The sequence below is a fragment of the Talpa occidentalis genome, unplaced genomic scaffold (genome assembly GCF_014898055.3).
Source record: "Talpa occidentalis isolate TD23 unplaced genomic scaffold, MPIMG_talOcc4v2.1 talOcc4.7, whole genome shotgun sequence".
NCBI classification, from domain to species: Eukaryota; Metazoa; Chordata; class Mammalia; order Eulipotyphla; family Talpidae; genus Talpa; species Talpa occidentalis.
In genome coordinates this window covers 14,794,184-14,820,586 of record NW_023605083.1, presented here as the reverse complement: position 1 = coordinate 14,820,586, position 26,403 = coordinate 14,794,184, and the positions used below count along the sequence as shown (strand labels likewise).

General features: G+C 40.0%; 1 protein-coding gene across 5 annotated transcripts in view; it reads right to left on the bottom strand.

The window, feature by feature from the left end:
* The window catches only part of FREM1 (FRAS1 related extracellular matrix 1), a 146,957-nt gene extending 121,288 nt beyond the window's left edge, over positions 1–25,669 (bottom strand). For 2 of the 5 annotated variants that reach the window (XM_037491833.2, XM_037491834.2), the window contains exon 1: positions 25,053–25,665. The gene's annotated coding sequence lies outside the window, so the exon portion shown is untranslated. The other 3 variants (XM_037491830.2, XM_037491835.2, XM_037491832.2) reach the window with 3 other exon arrangements.
* Positions 25,670–26,403: the final 734 nt, after the last annotated feature.

The window sequence follows — 26,403 nt, the reverse complement described above, 5'->3', positions numbered from 1 at the left end:
AGATAAATACAGGCTGGTTTCACTTATATATGGAGTATAAAGAAACCAAACACAATATCATACAAAGACAAACCTTGGAATATGATCATAGGGCCAAGGCATTGGTGTAGGGATGAGGGAGTAGGGTTAGGCAAGAGAAAGGGAGAGGGAAAGGGATGAAAATAGGAAATGGGGGAGAGCATATTGGACTAAAGCTACCAGACAGAGATGTGGTAGGTGGGAACAGAGGGTGTGATGGAGGATTACTGGGTTTTTGGTGGTGGTTGTGGTGAAATAATATGCAATTATAGCGGCGTAAACCTCTACCCCTAAGACAGATACTGTCATGTAAATCAACAATGTCAATAAATATAAGTTTAAAAAAAACAACAAAAAGAAAATGAAGCCAAATCAAGACTTTGAATGCAGCCTGATGACAACATGAAGCAGAGAATGCAAGTCTGCCATGACCAGAATCCTGACCCGTGAAAACTGTGAGATAAGTTTGTTTTTTAAGACATTAAGTTTGTAGTAATTTGTTTACACAGCAATATAAATTGAATGCACTCTTCCTTCCAAACACTCCCAGAAACCAACTACTTCTTGCTATTCCCTTTGTTATCACCCTGGTCAAAGCCAATACCAACTGCCAGATGATTCTGATAGCATCTTATGACCTCCCTGTTTCTCCTCTTGTCTCCCTGATGGGCATATCTCAGCATGGAGGCTGAGGTTCCTTCAAATATTACTTATATCCTGCCACTTCTCTGCCCAAGCTTTAGATGATTTCTCATCTTAGAGTAAAAGCTGAGGTCCTCACAGTGAGCCGTAAGGAACCAAGGATTGTGTTTCCTTCTTAACTTCCATCTCTTCTTTGCTTCCCCTTTTCTCACTCTGCTCCAGCCAACCTAGCACCTTCACTTTTTCTAAATAAATCAAGATCAATTTTCCCTCTTGTTACTTCCTCTAACACCAATATTCTTCCCCCAGAACCCTTCTGTCTACATCACCACTATAAGCTTTCCCTCAAAGGTCACATTTGCTGTGAGATCACATCTAACTACCCCATTGAACAGTGGCACTCTCATCCCCAGCTTGCTCTTCTGCTTTTTCTTTAAACCTTAGCACTTATAAACATCTAAAATAGCACATTTGCTTATTTATGCTGTTTATTGTCATCTCCCTCGTAAAGGTGAGAATTTGTACCGTTTTTATACATGATTTATCTTTATGCTTTCCTCCATCCCACTGTCCACTTGAGGATGCTCCTTGTACATGACAAATGGGGTCACACTGTAGGCCAGCAGAGCTGTGAATTAGAGGGAGTCTGGGCCTCTTTGGGTCATTAGCAAAGCTGAATTCCCACACCAGTACATTCTTCCAGAATTTACATGGCAGACACTATTAATTTCTTTCCTGTTCAACCCTATGCTATTGTGGGTTCAAATTGTTACTCATGGCCAAATTTTGACTATACCTTTAATAATGATCTTATTCTTAAAGTTTTTCTATTAATTTAGCTTAGTAACAAATCAGCTAATAGTGTATCTTCTTACCTAACAGAATATGGGACAATAGCTCATGCTCTATTGTGCCTATAATAAAGAAATAAGGTCAAAGACCAAGATTCCTTTTTTTTTAAGCATTTTATTATTATTCTTTTTTAAAGATTTATTTATTTATTTATACAAGCACTGGGTACAGTCAGAAGCGCAGGAGAGTGAGAGAATTCACCAGAGCCAGAGTGGAGAGCAGAACAGGCAGAGTGACAAAGTACACTGCTAAGGGGAGCAGCAGGTGGCAGGAGAGGTCTGTGTGCCATGTGGGACCCTCGCCCAGGGGCCGGGGATCGAATCAGCACTGCAGAGGCTGCGGGCAGCTTCGCAGCCCAGCGCTCAACCACTGCGCCACCAGGGGAGGACCCCAAGACCAAGATTCTAATGTTCACCTACCAGGAAGAAACAGAGAAAGCCTATTTCTGTGGCTCCCTGGCTACAATGGTGTTCCAAGAGTACATTTGAATTCTGAAAACCTGGATTCATTTTTTTTAAAGAATTATTTATTATGCATACAAGAACAGGCCAGAGTAGTGGCGGGGGGGTAGGTTGGGGGGTGTGAGAGGATTCACCAGAGACAGAGTGGAAACAGAACAGGCAGATTGACTGAAATACACTGCTGAGGGGAGCAGCAGGTGAGTCAGGAAAGGTCTGCTGTGCCATGTGGGTAGCTCCCTTGGCCAGGTGGGGATTGAACTCGTGCTGCAGTGGCTGAGGACAGCTTCTTAAGTTGCATCTTAACCCCTTGCACCACCAGGGAGGCCCTGAAAATCTGGATTCTAAAATCTCCCAAATTTCCATAAGAAACCAAATAAAATACTTTACATGAAAATATTTTCCTAGTTCTGAATATTTTCCTAGTTGTGAAGCCAAGTATGAATGTAACACTAATGTTATAAAACATATCAAAATAAAAAAGAATTTGTCTCAGGAAAAATAGAATGGCAGGAATTGGGCCTTGGTGAAGCCAGGAGAATTAGTTTCAGTAAAAAGCAAATAGAATGTGTTTTATTTACATTCTAATATTCTCTTTGCATTCCTCATTGTCAAGGGCAATATATAGTAGCAAAAAATGAATTCTAATATTTGATACACAATTTGAAGCAACAAAATTGGGAAGAAGAGTATAAGAGTAACAATTTCCAAATTCAAAATCAAATAAAACTTACCCTTCCATGAACTAAGACTTGATGAAGGCTACAAAATTAGATGCAATAAAGATCAAAATGCTTTACTTGGATTTTACTTGCAATGTTATTTACATGCTAATGCTGCTCTTTCATTTATCTCTAGGTGTTGAGAAATATCAAGTAGTGAATATTCCATGTAAAGTATTCTAATGTTTCACTTGAAGAAGGTGGCAGAGAAGGGGAAATATGTTGGATGAACAGACTGAATAAAAAAGGTCAAAACAAACCAGAAAAAAAACAGGGCCTCCCAGATGGTGCAAGGGGTTAAGAAACAACCTATGAAGCTATCCACAGCTGCGGCAGCACGAGTTCAATCCCCAGCCAAGGAGCTACCCACATGGTGCAGCAGACCTCTCCTGTCTCACCTGCTGCTCCCCTCACCAGTGTGTTTCAGTCAGTCTGCCTGTTCTGTTCCCCACTCTGGCCTGTACCCCAGTTCTTATATGCAAAAATGAATAAATCTTACAAAAAAAAAAAAACAGTACAATTGCAAAAGAAGTCAAAGTCCTGAATCAAACAAGATTTCATAGATGATAATGGGGCTTTTATCTACCCCCCAAATAAAACGATAGTAATTGTCTTTTCTCTGATACAAAAATTATGATTGCCATAAGCAGCCACTATTTCCTTGGCCACACTCAGTGGGAAAGTTAGCACATTCTGACAAGTCCATTTTCTTGAGCCCAGCACAGGATTAAGTCAGAGCCTCAGAGTCCATTTGCCCACAGCTTGCTCTGGTTGCTGATGTGGGCATCGTGAGGGTCAGCAGAATCCGTGGGAGTGGGAGTAGAAGTAGAATGGGCACTTGACTTGATTTCTCAAGAGACCTATAGCTGATTTTTGCCATATCAGACTTAATTTGATTTTGCAATAGAAACAAATCCTGTCTCGGCTTGCTTGCGGGTTCAGCTGTTTCTCAGCATTTCAAAATCCTCATGACATGACTACAAATCAGTTCTACCCTTACAGACTATTTCCCCACCACTGCTTTTTTCCTTCATGAGGGAATTATGCATTCTAAGTATATCTGTACAACTCAATAAAAGTGTGTCAAAAGATGTTCTAAAAAGTGGAAAACTATAGTCTTGAGTTCTTATAAAAATTCAAAAGCTTTCTTAAACAAAACTTTTTCTTAAAAGTTTTTGTGAAACAGCAGAAAATGATTAAGAAACATTTCATTTGCTGGAGGGGAAATGTAAACTAGTATTTATTTCATAATTACACATTTGGCTTAACTATAAGTACATCTAGTCTTCATGTTGCTATAAACATTCTTGGTACTAATCTAAGATAATCCGTGCACAATAAAAAAAAAAAAAAGTGGAGCCCGGCTCAATGCAATGGAAATTCTCAATGGGCAGCAATAATGATGTGCTGTAGTAAGAGTCATATATACTACTGTTCCTCTTTGGGGTTTTTGCAACGGCAGCTACAAAACATCAGGACATACCTTCCCCAGCACAGACATCAAGTTATCAGTACTCTATAACAGTTTTTTGTTTGCTTGCTTTGTTGTTTCCCCAACTCCTATATGGCCTGATATTCCTCTCATCTGGTGCTCCAGATAGTTATTACCATTCAACCAAAGATGCCATAAACAAGGGAGCAGTTGGCCTTCCCTGTGCTGACAACTGTTACCCCTGACCCATGGCTTTAAATCTTACAAGTACCCTATAGTCTTTAGGAAAAAAAAAAAAACTAAACTAAAAATAAGTACCATTTTAAGTAAAACAGCCAACTCAGAAGCAACTCATTCCTACCCACCCAAACAGAGATTTTGATATTCTTGACTAGACTGGTAGGAAAAAACAGTGAAATTTCTCTGTCTTCTACTCCACATCAGAATCTCTTATATGACAGTCAGCATGAACTTAGAGGACATCATGGAATTTTTTTATGAAGGATTTCTGAAATCATCATAACTTACATAATCTCCAAATTCATATAAATCAAATGCAAAAGTTTAAGCATAAACTTGTAGCTGAATACAATTATCCACGGGACAGCTGAATTGAAATCTAAATCACATGTGACAGGAGCTGAGTCACTGTGGAGCAGTGAACTGGAAATCAGAAGAAGTATTGACACATGAACAGGGAATGGCTAAGTCTATACTTAGAGAAAGCGCTTCTCTTCTTGTGTTTTAATTGAGGAAATTAAGACTTCAATAGACCTGAACTTCAGATCCACTGCCTCCTCTGCCCTTACCACTGTAAGGGGGATAAGAAAGTGTAATTGCTCTTTGTTGTAACCAATAAGGAGTCCATATTCTAAGACTTTTCTCACAGCATAGCCAGAAGCAGCAGTGCTGTGGGAGAAGCAGGCCTGCATTGTAACCTTTGGATAGAGATGCAAATGGATAAATCTCTGCACCAAGCTGTGCTCTTTTACAAGAAGGTAAATGGGAGAGCAGTAACCACAACTGAACTCAACTAGTTATCCCCAAGATGGGAGCAGAATGTCCCCATGAAAAAATGCCAGGTGGAGGAAATTTTATGGGGACTACACTACATCATTGTTTAAAAAGGAACAATGATGTAAAATATATATAAATAAATAAATGGAAAAAAAAATAAAGTGCCAGGTGCCAAAGGCAACCTGCTGTATATGGCTGCCCAGACTCCACTCTTAATTCATCCTCCCAAATAAAAGGAGACCCTCCCGGAGGCTCAGGGAGAAGATACTTTTGAACATAGTTTCCCCTTCTCCATTGCTTGTCAGGCAATAAAGTTCTTTGTTAAAGAAATCTGATTTCTGAGTTTTTGGCATTGGAAAGTCACAGCTGTGAGACGGGGTCTTTTTAAGAAACTCATAACCTCTTAGGGAATTTTAATTGTTGGATGGCAGGCCAGCCTGGAAAATCCTTGGTGATCTTGCCCAAGATAGGATTTCCAGAGTGAATTCTCTCAGGGAGAATAGAAATGTGGAAAAGGAGGTTGTGACTTCCAAGATTTTTTTCTTTAACAATTTTTTTTTTTGTATATTCCTTTTCTCCTATTTTGATTGCTGGTACTATTTACTTACAATATACAGACAATGGGGTATTTTCTTTTATGCATGTTTTCATTTATTTCCCAAAACAAATCTAAAAAGTCATTTCTATTATTATTCCAAATTTATAAATAGTGACTTGAAGAAGTGACATAATCAAAGTACTTTACACATACATTTTATTTAATTCCTACAATGGTTTTAGGAGATTGATAGTGGCTTTACACATTTGGAAAATGAAATGCAAAGATATTAAAATAATTTGTACAAGGTCATCGGTTTAAGGAGTTCATCCTTGTAATTATAACCTGGTTTTGCCCAACTTCAGAACCTTTACAGCTCACCACTATATTATACTGCTTTGTATGACAACAAAGTCTTATACACTCTTTGCAATTACTTCGCTACCCCTGGAGTAAAGAGTTTCTTATAGTCCACAAACGGTAACAACTTCCTTTATGGTACCAGACAGCAATTGACTGGTACCCAAGTTAAAGTTTCACTTGAGGCAATGTTCTCTCAAGGAAGATGTGGTTACTTTAACAGCATATAATTAAAATTAACTCAGAGTCCCTGTTCACCAACCTCTCAGAGTTCCATTTGCTCACACTAAAAGCACATCTTTAAAGGCCTCGAGGTAAACAGGCAACTTCAAAATTCCAGCCTATTAAATCAATAAAATGTGTTAATTTTTGTAACATTCTGCTTCCTCCACTCTGAAATTTCTTCTAATGCATCAAAATCACAGAATACATAACTTAGGAGAAACATTTGAAATCAACTAAGTCCTGGGCCTCCCCGGTGGAGCAGCGGTTGAGCGCTGGGTTGCGAAGCTGCCCGCAGCCTCTGCAGCGCCGGTTCAATCCCCAGCTGCTCCCCGGCCACTGGAGGAGGGTCCCACATGGCGCACGACCTCTCCTGCTGCCCGCTGCTCCCCTCAGCAGTGTACTTCGGTCCTTCTGCCTGTTCTGCTCCCTGCTCTGGCTCTGGTGAATTCTCTCACCCTCCTGCGCTTCTGACTGTACCCAGTGCACGTATAAATAAATAAATGTCTTTTAAAAAAAAAATCAACTAAGTCCATAGCCTTTATTTTATTTATCAATATATTTGCTTTTTCTAAATCCCTTTAACATGTATGAAATATATATTCATTAAAGAATAAAAATACAGAATCATAAAGAAAATGGGAAAATACACTTTCTCAAAGAAAATATCCTTAGCTTTTTAATGTATGTAAATGCATATAGTTTTTTTAAACTTACTTAGAACCATAATTTAAAAAGAGCTGCGTATCATTCGTTTCTATTAACATGGTATTCTGCCATAAGCATTTTCCATCTGATTGAACATTCCCTGTGATCTTCTTCCTCTGAGCACTATATCTATTCCATGGACGTCCTATGATTTCTATAGGCATTGCACTGTTAGGCTGAAGTAGTTACTTTGTCAATAGATTGTGATGAATATGCCTTCATTATAAATCAATCTATTTCTGTGTTTTCTTTTGATAGTTTTCTCAAAGCAGGACTATAAGATCAAAGGGTATAAACTGATTTTAAGGTTTTTGAGATGCTTTTTTTTTAGAAAGATGGTACTAATTGATACTCTTACTAATCTTGCTTACTGCTAACATTCAACACCATCTCTTTCCATCTTGACTCACTTCCAAAGTAAAATGTGGATTCTGTCACTATTTTAATATGCTTTCTTTTGTTTACTTGGGATACTTAACGTTTTTGTTTTTTTTTTTAATGTGATTATCCATTTGTATTTTCTTTTCTAGAAGCTATTTTGTTTTACAGAAGAAAACAATTCCTTTGGCAGTTAGGTGATTTTATCAAGATTACAAAGCTATCTAGAAACCAAGCCTAGGTCTGAATCTCATTTCATCTGACATCCAGACCATTGCATGACCATTACCCCAAGCAGCTTCCTTAAATCACAGATGGTCAGTCCAGAAATAACCCATTCAGTACTTACTCCCTTTCCAGATCTTCAGGAAGTTCCGACAGATTCTCAGAACTAGAAACAGAAGGCCCTTCCTCGGGCTAGGTTGCAAAGATGGACCTTTGACTACCACATAAACTCATTAGAAGGTTGCTTTTCTTAGATTTTTCAACAGTTCAATGTCTGTCCTGAGGAGACAGGCCACATTTTACAAATTGTGCTTCTTAAAATGCACATTTCAGAACTGTTAAAAGTTTTCCACAGAAAGTCTTCCATAATCAAATTTATTTGAAGCACAGCATGCTAAACTATCCTTTCAAAGATTCACTATGTAATTTGAACACTTTAAAAGGCTCCTAAAAGTCCTGAGGAAGGAAACTTTGTCAGCTCAAAGTTTGCAAACTTACAGAAAAGCTTTTCATTTTGTTTCATAAAAAATCCAGGTTCTTTGAGAAATCATTCAAGAGACACTAAGCTAGAGAATTTAAATGATTAAAATAGCCACACAGTAACTACAAAATTTCTGGTCATGGCTTTAATCCACAAATCTCTATTTAATGAATCTACTTCAAAAATTTAAATTCCAGGTTACTCTTTGGAATCCAGGTACCTGGTCCTTCTCTATGGGGACTTTCTACTAAAACAACTTTGAAAGGTAGAGGAAACTTATTGCAGATAGAAAAGATTATGTGCCTTCAACTAAAAGTTCTCTTTTTAATGACTATTAAAGTTCCTCAAACCATCAAAAGCATTTTCTTGAAGATTAGGAATTGACCGGAATTTAAGTTCATTTTGCTTTTAGTCAGAGGATTATACCATACATATTTTCACAACCATTTGCTTTCATTGAAGAACTTTAACAGATAAAAACACATTCACTATGGCTGGCTATACCTTTTCTCACCTGGGACTAACCATAGATATGTTCCCAAACTCACATCTAGGCCTTCCTAACTAGAGTCACTCTGAAAATCAAATTTTTTTTCTTCTTCATGCATGAATGCTGCATCTCTTACTTCATAAGAAAAAAATTGTTCAATAATGAATTTCTGCTTAAATTCACATCAAATCACATTCAAAAATTCATCTTCTGAGAACAATTCCATTTTTAAAGCACATCCTGGTTCTCTATTTGGATATGACATCTGTAGTGTTCTTTTATTGTGTAAGTACTGAGTATGCACTTTGTGACCAGGGCAACACTAAATACTAGGATTACAAAGAGAAAAAAAACAAAAACTTCTTGCCCTTGAAAAGTTTACAGCATAATGCAGAAAGACAGACAAATAAACTTAAAATTCAAAAAAGAATGGTAAAAAAGGGGAAGGTAAATGATGGATTACAGTGTGTGGTACAGGAATAAATAAATGGGGAGACAGTATTTGGCTCAGAGATGGCCTAGGAGAAGCTTCTTTGAAGGGAATAGAACTTTGAAAAACAAATAGGATTTAGAAAGATGAAAGAGGGCATCTTTGATAGAGGGAATTGACCACTCCCTCTGTGGTACAAAGAATCAACAAATAGATTTCATGTCAGAAGCAGGGGTTTTGTATAAAACAGTAAAGAGGTGCTGGATGCATAAAAATTGACTAGAAAATGAGCTCTAACTTTGAGAGATCAAGGTCTTGTGGGAGAGACATTTCTTTTTTTTTTAATTATCCTTTTTTTTTTTTTTAATTTATTTATACAAGCACTGGGCACAGTCAGAAGGGTGGGAGGGCGAGAGAATTCACCAGAGCCAGAGCGGGGTGCAGAGCAGGCAGAAGGACCCAAGTACACTGCTGAAGGGAGCAGCGGGCAGCAGGAGAGGTCTGCGCGCCATGTGGGACCCTCCTCTGGTGGCCGGGGAGCAGCTGGGGATTGAACAGGCGCTGCAGAGGCTGCGGGCAGCTTCGCAACCCAGCGCTCGACCGCTGCGCCACCGGGGAGGCCCAGGGAGAGACATTTCTAATCAAGTATTTTCCAACACGAAATGATCCTGGAATGAGCATATGATCAAAATGCTCTGAGTTCATCAAAGTCAGAAATATATACTTAAAGAACTTCCACTATTCAGGATGAGAAAACTTTGTTGTAAAATGATTGCTCAGACATTCAGAAAACTACTCAGCATTGCTCCTAGAATGTAATATAACTTTATTAGCATGCCATAGCGAGTGACAAAATTCAAACTCACAGATTTCTAGAGCAGAAAAGAGACCAACCATCACAAATATTCTTGTTACAAGATCTGCTATTGTTTTTATGTCTTCAATATATATCATTTCTGCTTTTATACAATAAAATTTTCATTCTTTAACTTATACTGTTGTACTGTTTTGTACTGTTTTGCATATGTGACCCTTTCTAGGCAGTAAAAAAGCCTTTCTGGGGCCTCCCCTGGTGGGTCAGCGGTTGAGCACTGGGCTGGGAAACTGCCCGCAGCCTCTGCAGTGCCCGTTCCATCCCCGGCCCTCGGCAAGGGTCCCGAATGGCACACAGACCTCTCCTGCCAGGCCCACTGCTCCCCTCAGCAGTGTACTTCATCAGTCTGCCTGTTCTGCTCCCGGCTCTGGCTCTGGTGAATTCTCTCACTCTCCCATGCTTCTGACTGTACCCAGTGCTTGTATAAATGAATAAATCTTTAAAAAAAAAAAAAAAAAGGACCTTCTGTGTTTTTAAAGACTATGAAGCATAAGCCAGTACTGGACTGGATATATCACCTGCGTGTTCTCATATGTGGCACTTTTATGTATAGTGGTGGATCATTGCTCTGCATTGCATTGTTAAATATTATGTTTGAGTCTGAATTGCCATTTTTATAACTGTCTTGGTATTTTATTGCCATTATTCATTATTTTTTGATATACAAAGTTAGTTGCATTCATCATAGAGCCACAAAAGGAGGTCTTTAATGTATCCTATTTTTAAGTAAGAACTGAAAAGATGAATCACTGAAACTGATAAAAATGGTCAAAAAATTAAAAAAAGATCTGCTGTAAAAGAAATGCTTCTGATGACTTAAGAAACTTGGTGGTAAATGACAAAAAAGTGCAATGCTTGAGCCTAAGTCACAGAATATAAGAAAACACAGAATTCTAGAGCTGGAAGGAATTTCTCCAAATTTTAAATATGATCATCGTCATGATAGATTATAGATTTACTTTGTGTCAGATACTGTCTGAACTCATTTAATCTTCACAAGTACCTATGGAGTAGCTTCTATTATTTCCATTTTGCAGCTAAGAAAACAGGTAACTGATTTCTTCAAGGCAAATAGTAATCAAGGGTGGAACTGGAATTCCAATCCCAGCAGACAGACGGGAGAGCCAGGTTCCTGAAATCCCACGTCCACATACAAGTACACCATGGTCAGGATGAGGCTATGTGGGTTCGAGACTAAGTGGTTGGTCTTTATTCATAAATGCAAGCAGAGTATGGAAAGTAAACCCCAATAGTATATACCGAGATGAGTAAACAAAAAATGTTGTAATTCTTAAAACCAACAAATAATTGAACTTAACCCTGATGCTGATGGGACCCACTGAGCTTAATTACATTAAGTAAGACCTGACCTGCTTACTTGGACAGAATTTGGGGTGGGTGTAGAAAGGGGGGGGGTGGGCAGAGGGTGCTCTTAGACAACAGGATTAAAAGTTCTTCAAAAACAAAACCTCCATAAACATCACAGCCTGCAAAGAAAGTCTGATCAGATGACTTAGTGTTGAATAAACCTGTAGAAGAGAATACAGCAATGTGTATGAATGACAACACATTAAAAAAAAAAAAAAAAAGAATGGTATCGTCAACAATTGCAGACACCAGGAAGTCAGAGCAATGGTTTAAAAGACAGCACAACATGAAGGGCCTCTCTGGTGGCACAGGGGTTAAAATCTCAGCGCTATTAAGCTATCACCAGCCACTGTAGCATGAGTTTGATCCCCAGCCATGGAGCTAACCCCACATGGCACAGCAGACCTCTCCTATTTCACCCGCTGCTCCCCTCAGCAGTGTATTTCAGTGGACCCTCCTGTTCTATAACTCACTCTAGTGAATCCTCTCCCCAGCCCCCCTCAATCCCCAACCCACACCTCTGGCCTTCACCACAGCTTTTGTATCATAAATAAATAAAATGAATCTTAAAAAAAAAAGAAGACAACACAACATGAAGCACACAAGATGTCTTGGCCAAAATGCTTCCTTAGAGTTTTGAGGAAACATAGTTTAAATTCAAGAAGTTGGTTTGTTTGTAATACCACATCACTCCAGTGAGAATGGCCCACATTAAAAAAAAAAAAAAAAAAAACAAGGGCCTCTGCGGTTGAGCACTGGGCTGCAAAGCTGCCCGCAGTCTCTACAGTACCGGTTCAATCCCCAGCCACCGGCGAGGGTCCCACATGGCACACATACCTCTCCTGCCTCACCCACTGCTCCCCTCAGCAGTGTACTTCGTCAGTCTGCCTGTTCTGTTCCCCGCTCTGTCTCTGGTGAATTCTGTCACCCTGCCACGCCTCTGACTATACCCAGTGCTTGTATAACTAAATAAATAAATTTAAAAAAAAAAAGAAAAAGAAAAAACAACAACAAAAAACAGAAGCAACAAATGCTGGTAAAGATATGGAGAAAAAGGAACCCTCTTACATTGCTGGTAGGAATGCCAACTGGTCCAGCCACTATTAAAAACTGTGTGGAGTTTCCTCAAAACACTAAAAACATATCTACAGATGATCCAGCGATTCTATGTCTGGGAATCTACCCAAAGGACCAAAAAAACACTAATTTGAAAGGAAAACAGCACTCCTCTGTTTATTGTAGCACAATTTATAATAGCCAAGATGTGGAAACAAGCCAAATGCCCCAAAATAGACAAATGGGTCAAAAAGACGTGGTGTATTTGGGCCTCCCCTGATGGCGCAGCAGGTTGAGCACAGCACTGTGAAGCTGTCTGCAGGCTCTGCAGCGCCGGTTTAATTCCAGCCAGCCGGCAAGTATCCCACATAGCATGGCAGACCTCTCCTGTCTCATCCGCTGCTCCCCTCAGCAATGTATTTCAGTCAGTCTGCCTGTTCTGTTCCCATTCTGTCTCTGGTGAATCCTCTCACCCTCCTGCACATCTGGCCAGTACCCTGGTTCTTAAATAAATAAATAAATAAATAAATAAATAAATAAATAAATCTTTTTAGAAAACAAAAAAAAGATGTGGTGTATTTATACAATATAATATTACTCATTGATCAAAAAGACAAACTCATGCCATTTCTGACAACATGGATGGAGCTAGAAGGGAATATGCTAGCTGAAATAAGTCAGAAGGAGAAGATAAATATTGGATGGTCTCACTTATATGTGAAATATAGAGAAACCAAACAAAATGTTAAGAAAAGGTTAACTAAGATGAAAATGCATACATTGTACAAAAATAAAAAATGATGTAAAAAATTATAAAATAAAATTAAAAAAGAAAAGGTTAAGACTAGCAGGCTGACCACAGATGTGAGGCACACAGCTAGGGGAAGGAAGAGAGGGGGTAAAAGCAGGAGGGAAGAACATAAGAGAATATGGTGATGGTTCACAGGAGATGAGGAGGTGGGAGAACTATGGGACCACAATGATGTAAGGAAAAAATAATAAAAAGAGAAAACAATAGTTGATTTGCAAATGTCTAGATGTAAGAATGTATTTACCAATGGCACAATAACCAGACCGGCTGACAAGTACAGTTCAAACTGTGATGTCTCTGGGCACTCCATATTTCTGTGGAAACCCACACTAACATATCTGTCTCTTAAAGGTTTTGAGACTTCTTTACTCAGTCTCACTCAGTTCTGCACAGAAAATTCCAGAGTAGGTTCATGCTATAACCATGCTTCAGGGGCTCCGGATGCTGTCATCAAAGGCAGCATGGTGTGCCCTGAGCTGTAAAATATGGGAGTTCACCCAGTGTCTCCCATGGCCTAAGGTAAAGTACAGGCTGAGCAAGAGACTTCACTCTCCTGGCTTCAGCCTGAGACCACTGCCCTGGAAGGATGCAAACAGCCCTTGTGAGGGCGCAGGTGGGTCTGCATTGGTGAGGACAATGGGAAATTCACCAAGATGAATGAGCTGGCCTAATGTCACCTCTACGTCTGACTTCATGTTAGGATCACTCAAGCACCACTCCCAGTGTTTCAGACTTTATGTGTCTAATTTAATCACCTGAATTTAAAAGTTCTCCTGGTGATTCTTAAGAGCCACCAGGATTGAGAATCACTGCTGTAAGCAGCTGTGCAGAACTGAGGCTACCAGAGGGGGCAGGTGGGAGTGGGGAGCAAAGTGTGGAGGGGGCCCAACAGGCCATGTGGAGGACTATGAGTACTTTGTGGCGGGTGTGGTAACATATATTTGAAAAGATGTGAACCTGTAACTCTGAATCATGTACAGTGTTATAACCAACATTACCTCAAAAAAAAAAAAAAAAACACAATTAAAACAAAAGAGGCAAGAGGAGCTTTAGTGCCCAAAGCACTAAAGCTTGGGGGGGAGGTCCGTGGGGGGAAAACTAGGTTGAGGATGAGGTCTACATGGCTGGTACCAGGAATGCCTAAAATCAAAACCTAATTTGGAGGTGACTGAGAGAGGGGTGGGGAAGAGAAGGCACTAGGATGACCTCAGAAAGAGCAGGTAACAAAAAGCAAGAAGCCCCAAGTATGGAGGCCAGAAGGACAGCTTTTCCTGACAGCCTTGCTTTCTGAGAGACCAATCCTAGGAAGTGTGAGAAGTATAGACACAGGTAGAAGCTTCCAGAAATAGCACGATTTTCAGAAGAGAAGCAAGGTATAAAATAAAAGGAATTAACAATGTTTAACTAGTAAAATTTTGTGCTACGTCTAGTTGCCTTTGCATTTTAACTTATCCCTTGCTGCAATTCTTTAAAGATAAATCTAAACACATATATGGCAAAACAGTTTAGCTAGTAATAAGTTTTATTACTCACAAGGCTCTTATCTTTCCATGCTTTTTTTCAGAGTATGATATTTCAAGATGTAATAGAAGTGGTCAATTGGGGTTTGGCAGGAAACAACAGATCCTTCTAAAATTACCATCAACGTCAATATTGATCAGATCAGAAAGAGACTGAGAAATGTCTGCTTCATCATCTGCTGCAGAGCAGAAACTTCCAAACCTTCTGCTCTGCTCTGTAAATTAAGATTCTTCATGTCACTCTAAAGTCTAATTTCCTGTTGTGTTCCTATGTACCAATTACTTCTTGTCAAGTCTTCAATGAAACAATGACAGTTATCTCATGCCTCTCATTACACTTCTTTACACCGTCTTGAGCCTATCTCACCATCTCAGGCCTTCTGCTTGGAATCCAACAATTTGGCTTTTTCTACTCCACAGCACACACACAGAGAAAGAGAGAGAGAGAGATCAATGTTTTGTAGTAAAAAGAAAAGGAGTGAATTCCTTTTTTAAAATAAAACTTTTTTCATATAACAAGGAAGTTTGATGATAATGCATGACATTATGTCCCACACTTTAGTTCACATATATCTTTAAAAACAGAGCTCAAAAAGGTTTTGAATTAAGGATTAAGTGCTTTAACTTAAATGTTCAGTATTTGAACACTTTAATATCTAGAGAGAATATCAACCTACAATATGAATGTTATTTAAGCTTTCTCAGCTTTGGTCTCATCATCTGTACAGTGAAGATACATCATATTAATTTCACAAGGCTATTGTAAAGATTACTTTTGTTGGTTTGGTTACTTTTAATAAAAAAATCTTCACTGTCCTCACATCATGAGCATCTGTGATCCACCAGGTCATTGTCTTAAAGTCTTAGATGTTGTCTGAAAAAGTCTGAAAATTCTAGGTCCTAAAAGTCTGAAGTCTTAAGTTTTAGATCTTAAAGTCCTAATTTCAGATTTTTCTGGTGAGAGATAAAAATTCAAACATATCTATAGACATTGGGCTGACTATGATTTCAAGCCAGCTGTGCAACACTGTATGATCTCCAGCCATATCTCTATTAGCTCACATGGTGATCAACATTTGTAGTTCTTAATGTAAGAGGGGTAAGGGTTATGTGAGGACCCTAGAGGGCTCCTACCAACAAATCCTGTGATTTCCTTGCACTAAAAGTGGGCTAATGTCAAAGAAATTTATAAAGCCACAGATCAGAAAGCATCTTCTTATTGGGAGTAAATAGAGACCAACAATTTTGAAAAAAGCAGTTCTGCAGCATCACTGAGCGACACTGATAGGGCAGTCATAATTCATCTAATGCAAATGGTGCTCACAGCACACTGTTCCCTTCTACCCAAGTCATCAGCACCACAAAGGCAAACAGGTTCTACCTGGACTACGGAAAGTAGAAAGCTCTGCCTGAGGAAGTTTCCCTGTCACCTAATCCTGAAGCCAAACTCTAATTATAAATTAATTTTCAAATGTGGGTTTCTGTGGCTACAGGTTGTATTCTAGTGCCTTTCATTGTAGTAATGTCTTGAGAATTTCGAAGATCAGTTAATGCCTGGAAGAGAACTTAACTTGGTGGGTGGCATGGTATTAATGACAGAATTTTGTTCCCTCTAAAATTATACTGTTTGAGATACTAACCCTCTCAGAAGTTGGCTATATTTAGAGATAGTTTCTCTTTTTATTTAAGATTTATTTTTATTGGGCCTCCCTGGTGGCGCAGCGGTTGAGCGCTGGGCTGCGAAGCTGCCCACAGCCTCTGCAGTGCCGGTTCGATCCCTGGCCACCAGCGAGGGTCCCACATGGTGCGCAGACCACTCCTGCCATGCCACCTGCTCCCCTGAGCAGTGTACTTCCATCAGTCTGCCTGTTCTGCTCCCTGCTCTGGCTCTGGTGAATTCTCTCACCCTCCTGCGCTTCTGACTGTACCCAGTGCTTGTATAAATAAATAAATAAATAAATAAATCCTTTAAAAAATATTTTTTAATTTATTTATGCATACAAGAACTGGGATGTTGGGCCTCCCCGGTGGTGCAGCGGTTGAGCGCTGGGTTGCGAAGCTGCCCCGCAGCCTCTGCAGCGCCGGTTCGATCCCCGGCTGCTCCCCGGCCACTGGAGGAGGGTCCCACATGGCGCGCAGACCTCTCCTGCCGCCCACTGCTCCCCTCAGCAGTGTACTTCGGTCCTTCGGCCTGCTCTGCTCCCCGCTCTGGCTCTGGTGAATTCTCTCACCCTCCCGTGCTTCTGACTGTACCCAGTGCTTGTATAAATAAATAAATAAATGTTAAAAAAAAAAAAAAAAAGAACTGGGATGTAGGCCAGAGGTGTGGGGGTAAAGGGGCGGGGAGAGGATTCACCAGAGACAGAGTGGGGAGCAGAACAGGCAGATTAACCAAAATACACTGAAGAAGGAAGCAGCGGGTGAGACAGGAGATGTCTGCTTTCTCATGTTAGCTCCTTGGCCGGGGATCGAACTCATGCTATAGTGCCTGGAGTTAGCTTGATAGTACTGAGACTTAACCCCTTGCATTACCAAGGAGGTTCTACTGATAGTTTCTTTAATGAGGTAATTAAGCCTAAAGAAGGTCATTAGTGGGGAGCCTTATCACATAGGACTGTCATCCTTACAAAAAGAGGAAACCAGATAGGGAGGGAGCACCATGGACTATGGCGGTGGACTGACCAAGCTCCAGTTACCAGGAGCAGTAATAGCACCGGAAATGGGAGCCTATAATCCCAAAATAAAAAAACAATGTAAACCAGGTTTCCCTGGTGGCACAGAGGGTTGAGCGTAGCACTGTGAAGCTGTCCACAGCCTCTGCAGCGTGGTTTTGATCCCAGATGACCGGCTGGGGAGATACCCACACGGCACGGCAGACCTCTCCTGTCTTGCCTGCTGCTCCCCTCAGCGGTGTGTTTCAGTCAGTCTGCATGTTCTGTTCCCCACTCTGTCTCTGGCGAATCTTCTCACCCTCCTGCACATCTGGCCTGTACCCTGGTTCTTGTATGCATGAATAAATAAATCTTGAAAAAAAAACTAAAAAAAAAAAATGTAAACCAATGTTACTGCAATTTAAAAATTATAAACTAATGCATTCTTTATTTTAAAAAAAAGGAAATTAGGACACAGGTATGTGGAAAGAACACTATGGGAATATACAGGGAGAAGATAACCAGATTTGACAAGACAAATCTCAGAATTGAGATTTGTCCGACTTCTAGGCTCCAGAATTCTAAGAAAATTAATTTCTGTTAAGCCATCCAGTCAGTGGTAATTTGTATGGCTGAGTTAGACAATTAATACACAAAGCAAACAAGATATGAAGAGGATGTAAAGACCAATGTTAAACTCTTTGGGTATCTATTTGACTTATTAGTTCAATGATTATAAACAAGTTATTCAACTATTGCTCCTCTTCTACTGATAAATCATCCTCGAGATATCCTTTAATAACTAATCAATACCTCCACAGCAGCTATTTTTTATTGTTCCAAGAATTCTAAGGGCTAAAGTCACCAACTATTTTCTAAAATTTAAGCAAAATCACTTGTGAAATGTGTGACGTCTCATTCAGAACTTGCGTATCAGTAGAGTAAGGAGGTTAACTACACTGACATATGGTTAACAGAAGTCTGGTTTTCTTAAGACCGGGAAAATAGTAAAAGGAGAATAAAGTAAGGTGAATGAAAGAGAGACAAACAAAAGAAAAGACACTGGTGACTACATATTGAAATGACCTGATGGATGCTGGTGTCAATGGGCAAGTAATCATCACATCACAACACTTCTTCTATGTGACATGCCAAGGAATTCATGTTAAAGAGGGTATTTCATATTTTAGAAATGACCTTGAAAATATCCATCCCCTCCTTTGGGAACGTTTGCCTTTTTGATCCCCATCTCTGTTTGCTTTATGTTATTATTATCACTTTGTTAACCGGACTTTAATTAGAGGCCAGAAGTCATGTCTGCATTAGGAGTGCTGCAATTTGAGAGCAATTTAGATTTGAATGCTGCTTCTGCCCCTTGCTGGTACTGTCTTGGCCAAATTAAGTTCTCTTGGTCTCAGCTTTCTCATCTGTAAATAGGGGTTAAAACACCAACCTGCAGTTATGTTGTAAGAATCAAACGAAGAAATATGGGGAAGCACCCAGCACATAGTGGGTATTCAATAAATGCTGGTGGCCTGGCTGTTACTGCTAAGGTCCTGACCCTCAGGAACACTACTCATCAACCATTTTCTTTTCCCCTTCCCCGAAATGCCTCATCTCAACCAACCATCCTGTCTCCTTGGAATGTTGCCTCTACCCACTCTGCACACCTTTGTATTCCCTAAAAGGGCCACTGGATTTAGTCTGCCACCCAGCCACTGAGTGTCCCAAAGGCTGCAGCAACCTATTAATTGATATACCAAATAGTACTTTTCTCAGACATTCCGCCCAAATTTCTGTCACTTCCCACAGTGACATCCATCCATAGTTTGCATAGTTGCTTCTCCTCTGGCTTATGTGGCTCAATATACTCCTGATTTTCTTTCTGCCTCATCAATACCCCCTTCCCTTTTATTTATCCTTTCTTCTGTTTTCACCCTCTTTTTTCTCCTGTTTTGGTCACATTGTACCATTAAAGTTGTGGCATTTCTTAAAAATTGACTTAAACTGACTTCTCACTACATATCCACCCCCATGGCCTTCGCTTATCACCTCTAGGTGTATGTGTACCCCAGTCACAGCCTCTCCCTAGGATCCAGTTACACATTCAGTGACCTGCTAGACAATTCCCACCTCCACGTCCCTGCTCATATCTGCCTGGCATGTCTTTGCTTCCATCCTTATTAAAATCCTTCTCATGGGCCTCCCTGGTGGCGCAGGCAGTTGAGTGCAGCGTTGTGAAGCTGTCGACAGCCTCTGCAGTGCCAGCTGGATCCCTGCAGGCCGGCAAGGGTCCCACATAGCCCAGCAGACCTCTCCTGTCTCACCCGCTGCTCCCCTCAGCAGTGTATTTCAGTCAGTCTGCCTGTTCTGTTGCCCGTTCTGTCTCTGGTGAATCCTCTCACCCTCCTGAACATCTGGCCTATACCCCAGTTCTTGTATGCATAAATAAATCTTTTCAAAAAATTAAAAATTGAAAAAATAAAAAATAAAATCCATCTCACATATTGATGTCTCATGAAATGTCTCCTGCAAGATGCCCTAAAACCTAATCATTCCATTTGGAAGCATACTCTTCTTGTAATTGCAAGAGTCATAATTTATTTAAAACCACCACAAGTAATTTGTCGTACCTTACCTAATGATATGGCTATTTATCTATGTACTTTGAAAAGGCAGAAAGACAAAACTGTCTGTTACATGGGATGTGCATTCAACATATGTATCATAAATGATATCATCAATTACAGTTGAATGGTGCCTCTAGCATTTTTGTCAGAATAAATACCAACAACATAAATTGATCTTTTTCAGCTCCCCCTATTTAGGTGTTTCCCATGAATCTGGGTGATAAAGATACTTTATCTTGTCTTCTCTTTTAAAAGGAAAAAAAAAAATGAATACTCTTGCACATGTGAAAACTATATAATGTTATAAACCAAGTTATTCAACAAAAAATGTTTAAAAAGGAACTTAAGTAGTGTTACAATGCATGTTACTTAAATTATAAGAAAAAAGAAATAAAAGTGATGAGGGACACCACTTTTCTTAAAGCAAGCATCTTGAGGTGCCCCATAGCTGTTTTGCCTCCCTCTAGTTAAACAAGTTTCTGATTTCTAAACAAAGACATAGAAGACATGTTTATCCAATTCATAGACAGCACAAATCCAGGAGGGCTAACTCTTATCACTGAGGACATAATCAAGATCCACCACTTCAATGACTGGAGGCAAGCATGATGGACTGAAGCCAATGAATTCGCTTTCAACAAGCACAGTGTGCTACATTTCCAAAATCAATTGCATATGTACAGGAAAGACCAGACCAACTTTGGCAGTAATTATGAAGAAAATAGGCTGTCTTCAGATATTTGGAGGAATGACTATAAAGTTCCAGTACAGAAAACCAGGGAGAATGGGTGAAATCTCAACTTACTTTTAGAAAGAACTTTCCTTCAGAGTTGTTCAGTTATGGCCAGAGTTGTTCAGTTATGGCCAGTATAGGTACTGGAAAGGACCCTTGTCTCAGAGGTGCTTTCTGGGATCACACTTGACTTCTTTCCTTCCTTAAACTAGCCATACTGCCCTGTGCAAACCTTTATGTGTTTGGCCCAAGCTGTTTCATCTGCCATGAACGTACTTTCTGAAACCCACAAACCCCCAACTTGTCTGGCTAAATTATTCTCACAATCTCCTAGAACAGCGTTCTCTGCTCTTATATATTCCTGCAATACTCCTTAGCACACACACAGTGTATACCTTCAGCCATTTATTTATTTACAGTCACATTTTCCATGTCTGTCTATAAATTCCTTGAAGATAACAGCTATGACTGTTCTGCTCCCTTAAGCATCTCCATTCCTGCTCATTGAGGCTAGCACAGAGAAGCTCAAGAAATAGCAGCTGAGTGACTGCCTAGCCTAATGCAAACATTGAATTATAAGAAAAACTGGAAGAGAAAGACACACAGAGAGAATGAGAAGAGAACCATCAGTGGTTGGCTCTGTCTTTCCATTGGTGATGGTTTTCATAAGCTGAGCATGGTGTAACCCCAGAGTTTCAAATTTTCAAACATTGTCAGCTCAGTCTTGGTTCCCTGCTACAGTGGGGCAAAATCTTGAGAAAAGCAAAATGATTATTCTCTTTATATTTATCTGCAACAATTATAAGAGTCTCCAGTTCTGGATGGTCAGGAAAAAATAAGGACAGAATTTTCACATCTTCCTTGCTCTCTCTACCCTAATTGTGTTATAATCTTTGAGCTCAAAGATATGCTTCATGCTTCTACTCATTTGGATGATGCTCATCTGGTAATTTTGATTCTTTCTGGAATTCTTATAACTTCAAAATGGTTTTGACATAATTTACAAAAAAAGAATTTTGTTGTGCTAATGAGAAACATAGTCCTTGGGATGAATATACCAAGGCATTGAGTGTAATCTTTGAGACCAAATTCTTGCTTATTTATTTTTAAGAGAAGAATACAGGGAGCATTTGTAAGAATGGAGCAGCAGATATCACTTGATAGAATGCAGAGACAGGATCACAGGGAGGTGGAACACCCAAGGAAGAACTGTTATCTGGCCCCACCTTTAAGGAAACTAGATAGGAAAGTTATGAGGATAAAGTTAAGAATGATATACAATCCTAGCAGCCTTTCGATGATGCACAAAAGGAGTGTTTTTACATTATATCAGCAACCCCACAAAGAGCAGAGATAAGAGGAAAACTGAAGATTATTTTCCCATGTCCTTTAAACTAACCAATGAAAGCCCAAGAATATTTTGTTAAAACAGCCTAACTTTTTGAGATCCCTGTAGACTGTCCTTCAGTGAGAAGTTTCCTACCCAGATATAATTTCTTCAGACAGCTGCAGGCTACATTTGTCAGGAAAACACATAGATCACAGCTGTATTTTCTTATCTTGATGGCCAAGTTTTAGAACCCTTTGAAATGTTGCCCCAGTCACTGCAGTAAGAGCAGCTACTGTACAGGCAAAATGTAAGATTTCATTAGGGAATTGTTTTCCCCCCAACCCCCAGTGCCTCAAAGGTCTCTGAATGAGCCTCTCTCACCTAGTAGCACAAAAGCTATTAAATCTCTTGAATGAAAGGGTCAGGTTGCAAGCTGTGCAAGTATGGAAGTCATTCCTGTTCAGACCACCCAGCTCTCCAAAGGGGCAGCAGCACCAGATTCAGACAAGATAAAAGGCTGTGCTCCTATGTAACCCTTCCAGAGAAATAGCCTCTCTAGAGAGCGACAGGATCCCATTGTGAAGAATGTATGCTCTGAAAAAGTGGTCTTTGTCCTCTGCACCAGTGGTTTAAGTTCTCTTTGTGAAAGAAAATTTAATTTTTTTTTTCTAATTTTGAAGAAAAGCAGTTAGTCAAATCCTTGGACGTGTTTTCAACACAAAAACAAATAAAGCTCCCCTTCCTGATTTCTGAGTTTAGGGGACTGAGCCATATTGACCAATGTCAAAACATCAAAGCTGGAAAGATATCCAAAATCTTTTACTTCAAACTTTTCATTTTGTTGATGGGGGGAAGTGAAGCTCACAGAGATTACATGACTCACATGACTCGCAGAAGCTGTTTAATAAACACTAAGATTTGAAACACAATGAGGCCAGGAATACTCTCCATACTATTCACATTAATCATTTTGGAGTCCTTGGGAAATTAGCAGTAAACCTGGTATGTAGCACCACCCCAGCTCCCCCCCCAATATTTTTTGGGGGGAGAGAAGAAAAAATGGGGTGCTGATAACTACATCCTATTTTCTTTTTACTACAAATGGCAATGCCACAAAATGTCTTTGGGGGAAGGATGGAACTGAGTTCTTACTTTCAGATGTTGTCAAATGAGGACCTTAACAAGATGGAGCCATCACTTCCTGTTTCTCTCCATCCTTCTGGGCTCATTAATCCAAACTCATTTTCTAGGAATTAGACTGTTCCTTGAGAGTTCCAAGAATTTCAGCTCAGTTCAGCCCAACTCAGCCTAGCCAGTTCCCAAAAGCAGAGTATCCCTAGGAGACTGATAAAAAATTAAGAACAGCCTCAGGTTTTAAGTTTCTAAGACAAACATCACTTGGCAATGCGGAGACAAGTTAGACCTTACAGCCCAGAATTTGAGGGCAAGGGAACATGGTGTCCAGGTACCTTGTCTAACTCTTTTTCTCATAAAAATAAAAAGACAGAAGAGGAAAAGAAAGTGGGAGGAGAGGGGAGGGTTTGGAATGATGAGGTTGATGGGAAAGCCAATTTAAAAGTCCTGGTTTGTCAGTCAATCATGCAAAAGCTTGTTGCACATAATTTTTGTTCAATGCCGCTCAAGCGCAAGTTTATTATTCAGATGTGAGATTTAATATTAACCAAGTACGTGAGAGGAATTTAATGGCCAAAGACAAGGTAGAGGAATGCATATTCAACTGTGATATCACCTGCATCAGAATCACCTGGGTAAGTTCCAAGTGGCAGCCTAGACCTAAAATCCTTTGGGAGGGTGGCCTAGGCATAGGCCTTGCATCAAGCACCCAGGTGATCTCAATGCACAATGAGTTTTGAAAACCAATGGAGCGAAAGAGCAAAGGTAATTAACAATTTCCTCTGGGCTATGCTCAAGGCACTGCTGTATCAAGAAGCAATTCCTCAAGTTTTAACTAGAACTGGGAATTGGCAGTATCTGTTTTCCAAAGCAGAAACCTGAAGTACTTTTAGATCGCTAGGTCTGCTCTGGGAAACAGGCCTGAAAAGGTTAATCTCTCCAGCAAGATTCCCAGGCCATAAACTCCAACCAGTTGCCAGAAATGCTCTTTTTAAGCTTTGTAATTCACGCCAAGCAACAAGACTGAATGCAATAGCAAAACCCAGCAGAAACAAAAATTAAATGCCTTGAAAATTACTTCTGTGATCCAGATGAAAACTAAAAGAAACTATTTCCTACAACACCAAAGTTTCTGGAGCAAGTCTGAGTAATGAGCAGAAAAAAAACTTAAAAATCGGTCCAAGACATCAGAACAATATGATTTCTTTGCCTCTCTAGTACTTTCTCCTCTTCACAAACACAGAAATGATGCTTTTGAAAATATACATCCAAATATAACTAAAGCCAACATTCTAGAAATTGTCTTGTCCAAATTACTATATGTTTATGCCAGGAGGATATAATATCTTGTTAGTTTTTGTACTATTTCCCTTTTCCATTCCACTAGATTGAAGAGAAACATTCTGATTTCAGGAAAGAAATTACAAAATTTAAAATTGGTTACTTCATTGGTGAGTGCCACTGGGCATGGATTCAGAAGAGAGTTATACATTTGTGTTAAGAAAATAAATTCCATTTTTGTCATATGCTTTTTTTTTTTTTAAACACTGCACATTGCCCTGTTCAGAGTTTACAAGAGAATTAAACTTTTGCAAGCTGACTTTGCATACACTTCTTGCCTAGTTCCTTGGAATTAATGCTACCACCATGAAAACAACCTCTGGGGCATTGTGCTAACAGAACATTCACAGTCAAGATGAGAGGACGCACATAAAGCAGATACTTACAGGTAGTGGTTTTCCTTTCCAAGCCAAAAAAGCTAGAAACCCTTGGCCCAGGCGGGCGGGATAAGCGTCACTGACCCGGTAATCTCTGGTTTAAAGGGCTTTGAGAGGAAGCGGGAGGAAAAACAACCCAGGAAGGAAAGAGAGCTGAAATTCCAGTCTTTCAGGTCAGCTGAGTTTTAGCTTTCTTTGTACTAAAAAATCCATTAACCCTCCCAACAAGAAAATATAGAATCAAGTTCACATACACACTCCACTCTCTTTGCTGGTCTTCTCCAAGGCTGCTGCTGCTGCTGCTGCTGCGGCTCTGAAAACTTCCCGATAGCCAAGCCTCAGGACTCCCTCTGTGAAGGGCATGATAAAGGATGCCTGCAACTGTTTGCAGAGAGCCCGACCTCCCTGGCAGAGAGCCACAGCTCGTCCAGTCCCTTCTGCTGGTTGGGTCCGCAGGGACAAAACTGAGCTTTTGTTAATAAGGTCGGTTGCGTCTCTCCCTAGCTCCCTTTCTCACTATTAGTTATGTACTAACTGCTCTGCCACTGGCTGAGTCAAAGCTGCTTCTCCTGCCTGCAGCACACACACACACATACACACACACACAAACACACTGCATACAGTCACCCCAACATGCCACACAGAGCCACGCGCAGGCCAGGCACACACAGGCCCCCGTGTGCACATGCAGGCGTACGCACCCACACACAAATGCCTCCATAGGATTCACACACCCATGTGTGTGCAAATTCACACATACTATACACACATGGGTACACACACGTGCTCACAGCCACCCATACACATATTTGCTGTTTCTCTGAACCTTCCAATTCTTCAAACACACTTTTTTCCTTAATCTCTTTCCTTTGAACAAACTACAATCCTGAAAGGTTTTTATTTATGTTCACACTAGATGCCCAGCATTCAGAAGGAAGGAAGAAGGGGTATGGACTGGCCGCTTTTAAAGGAAAAGATGAGCAATTCAAAGATACAATTTCTCAAGTACCGCCTTAGTTCTTCAGTTTATAAGGCTTTTCCTGTATCTGGTTCTTTATAATTCCATTAACCTCGCCTCATTTGCATGCAGCTCATGACCCCACTGACTCAGATATGTCACAGGTCAAGAAATGTCCTCTCAATGGAGACACAATCAAACTTGTCAGGATTCAATGGGGGAATAAAAATCTTATTCCTTAACTACTAGATAATCAATTTCTTTCCTGAACGTCATTTCCCCCAGAAAAAAGTAAATAGTGCTATACTATCTGGCCTAACTTTTAGATTGACCATATATAGAGAAGTTGGAGTTTTATCTCACTTTGGGAGAAATGTTTATATTGAGACCTGTCTGGTTATTCTAAAGCTCAGCCAAAAGTACAAGGCACTATAAACCAATTCAACTTCGATTGCGGTTTCCCCTAGAAAGTTCATGACGCTATATCCCTTGCCTTGGAAGCAATGAGGGGAAGAGAGAGGGAAATGGTAAAGAAATAGAAGAAAATCAAATAAAGAAGGTAGGAAGGAAATAGGTAAAGCAGAAGTATGAAAGGAGGAAAAGAAAGAAATGCAAAAGAAAGAAAAACATGTTTTACCAATACTTGA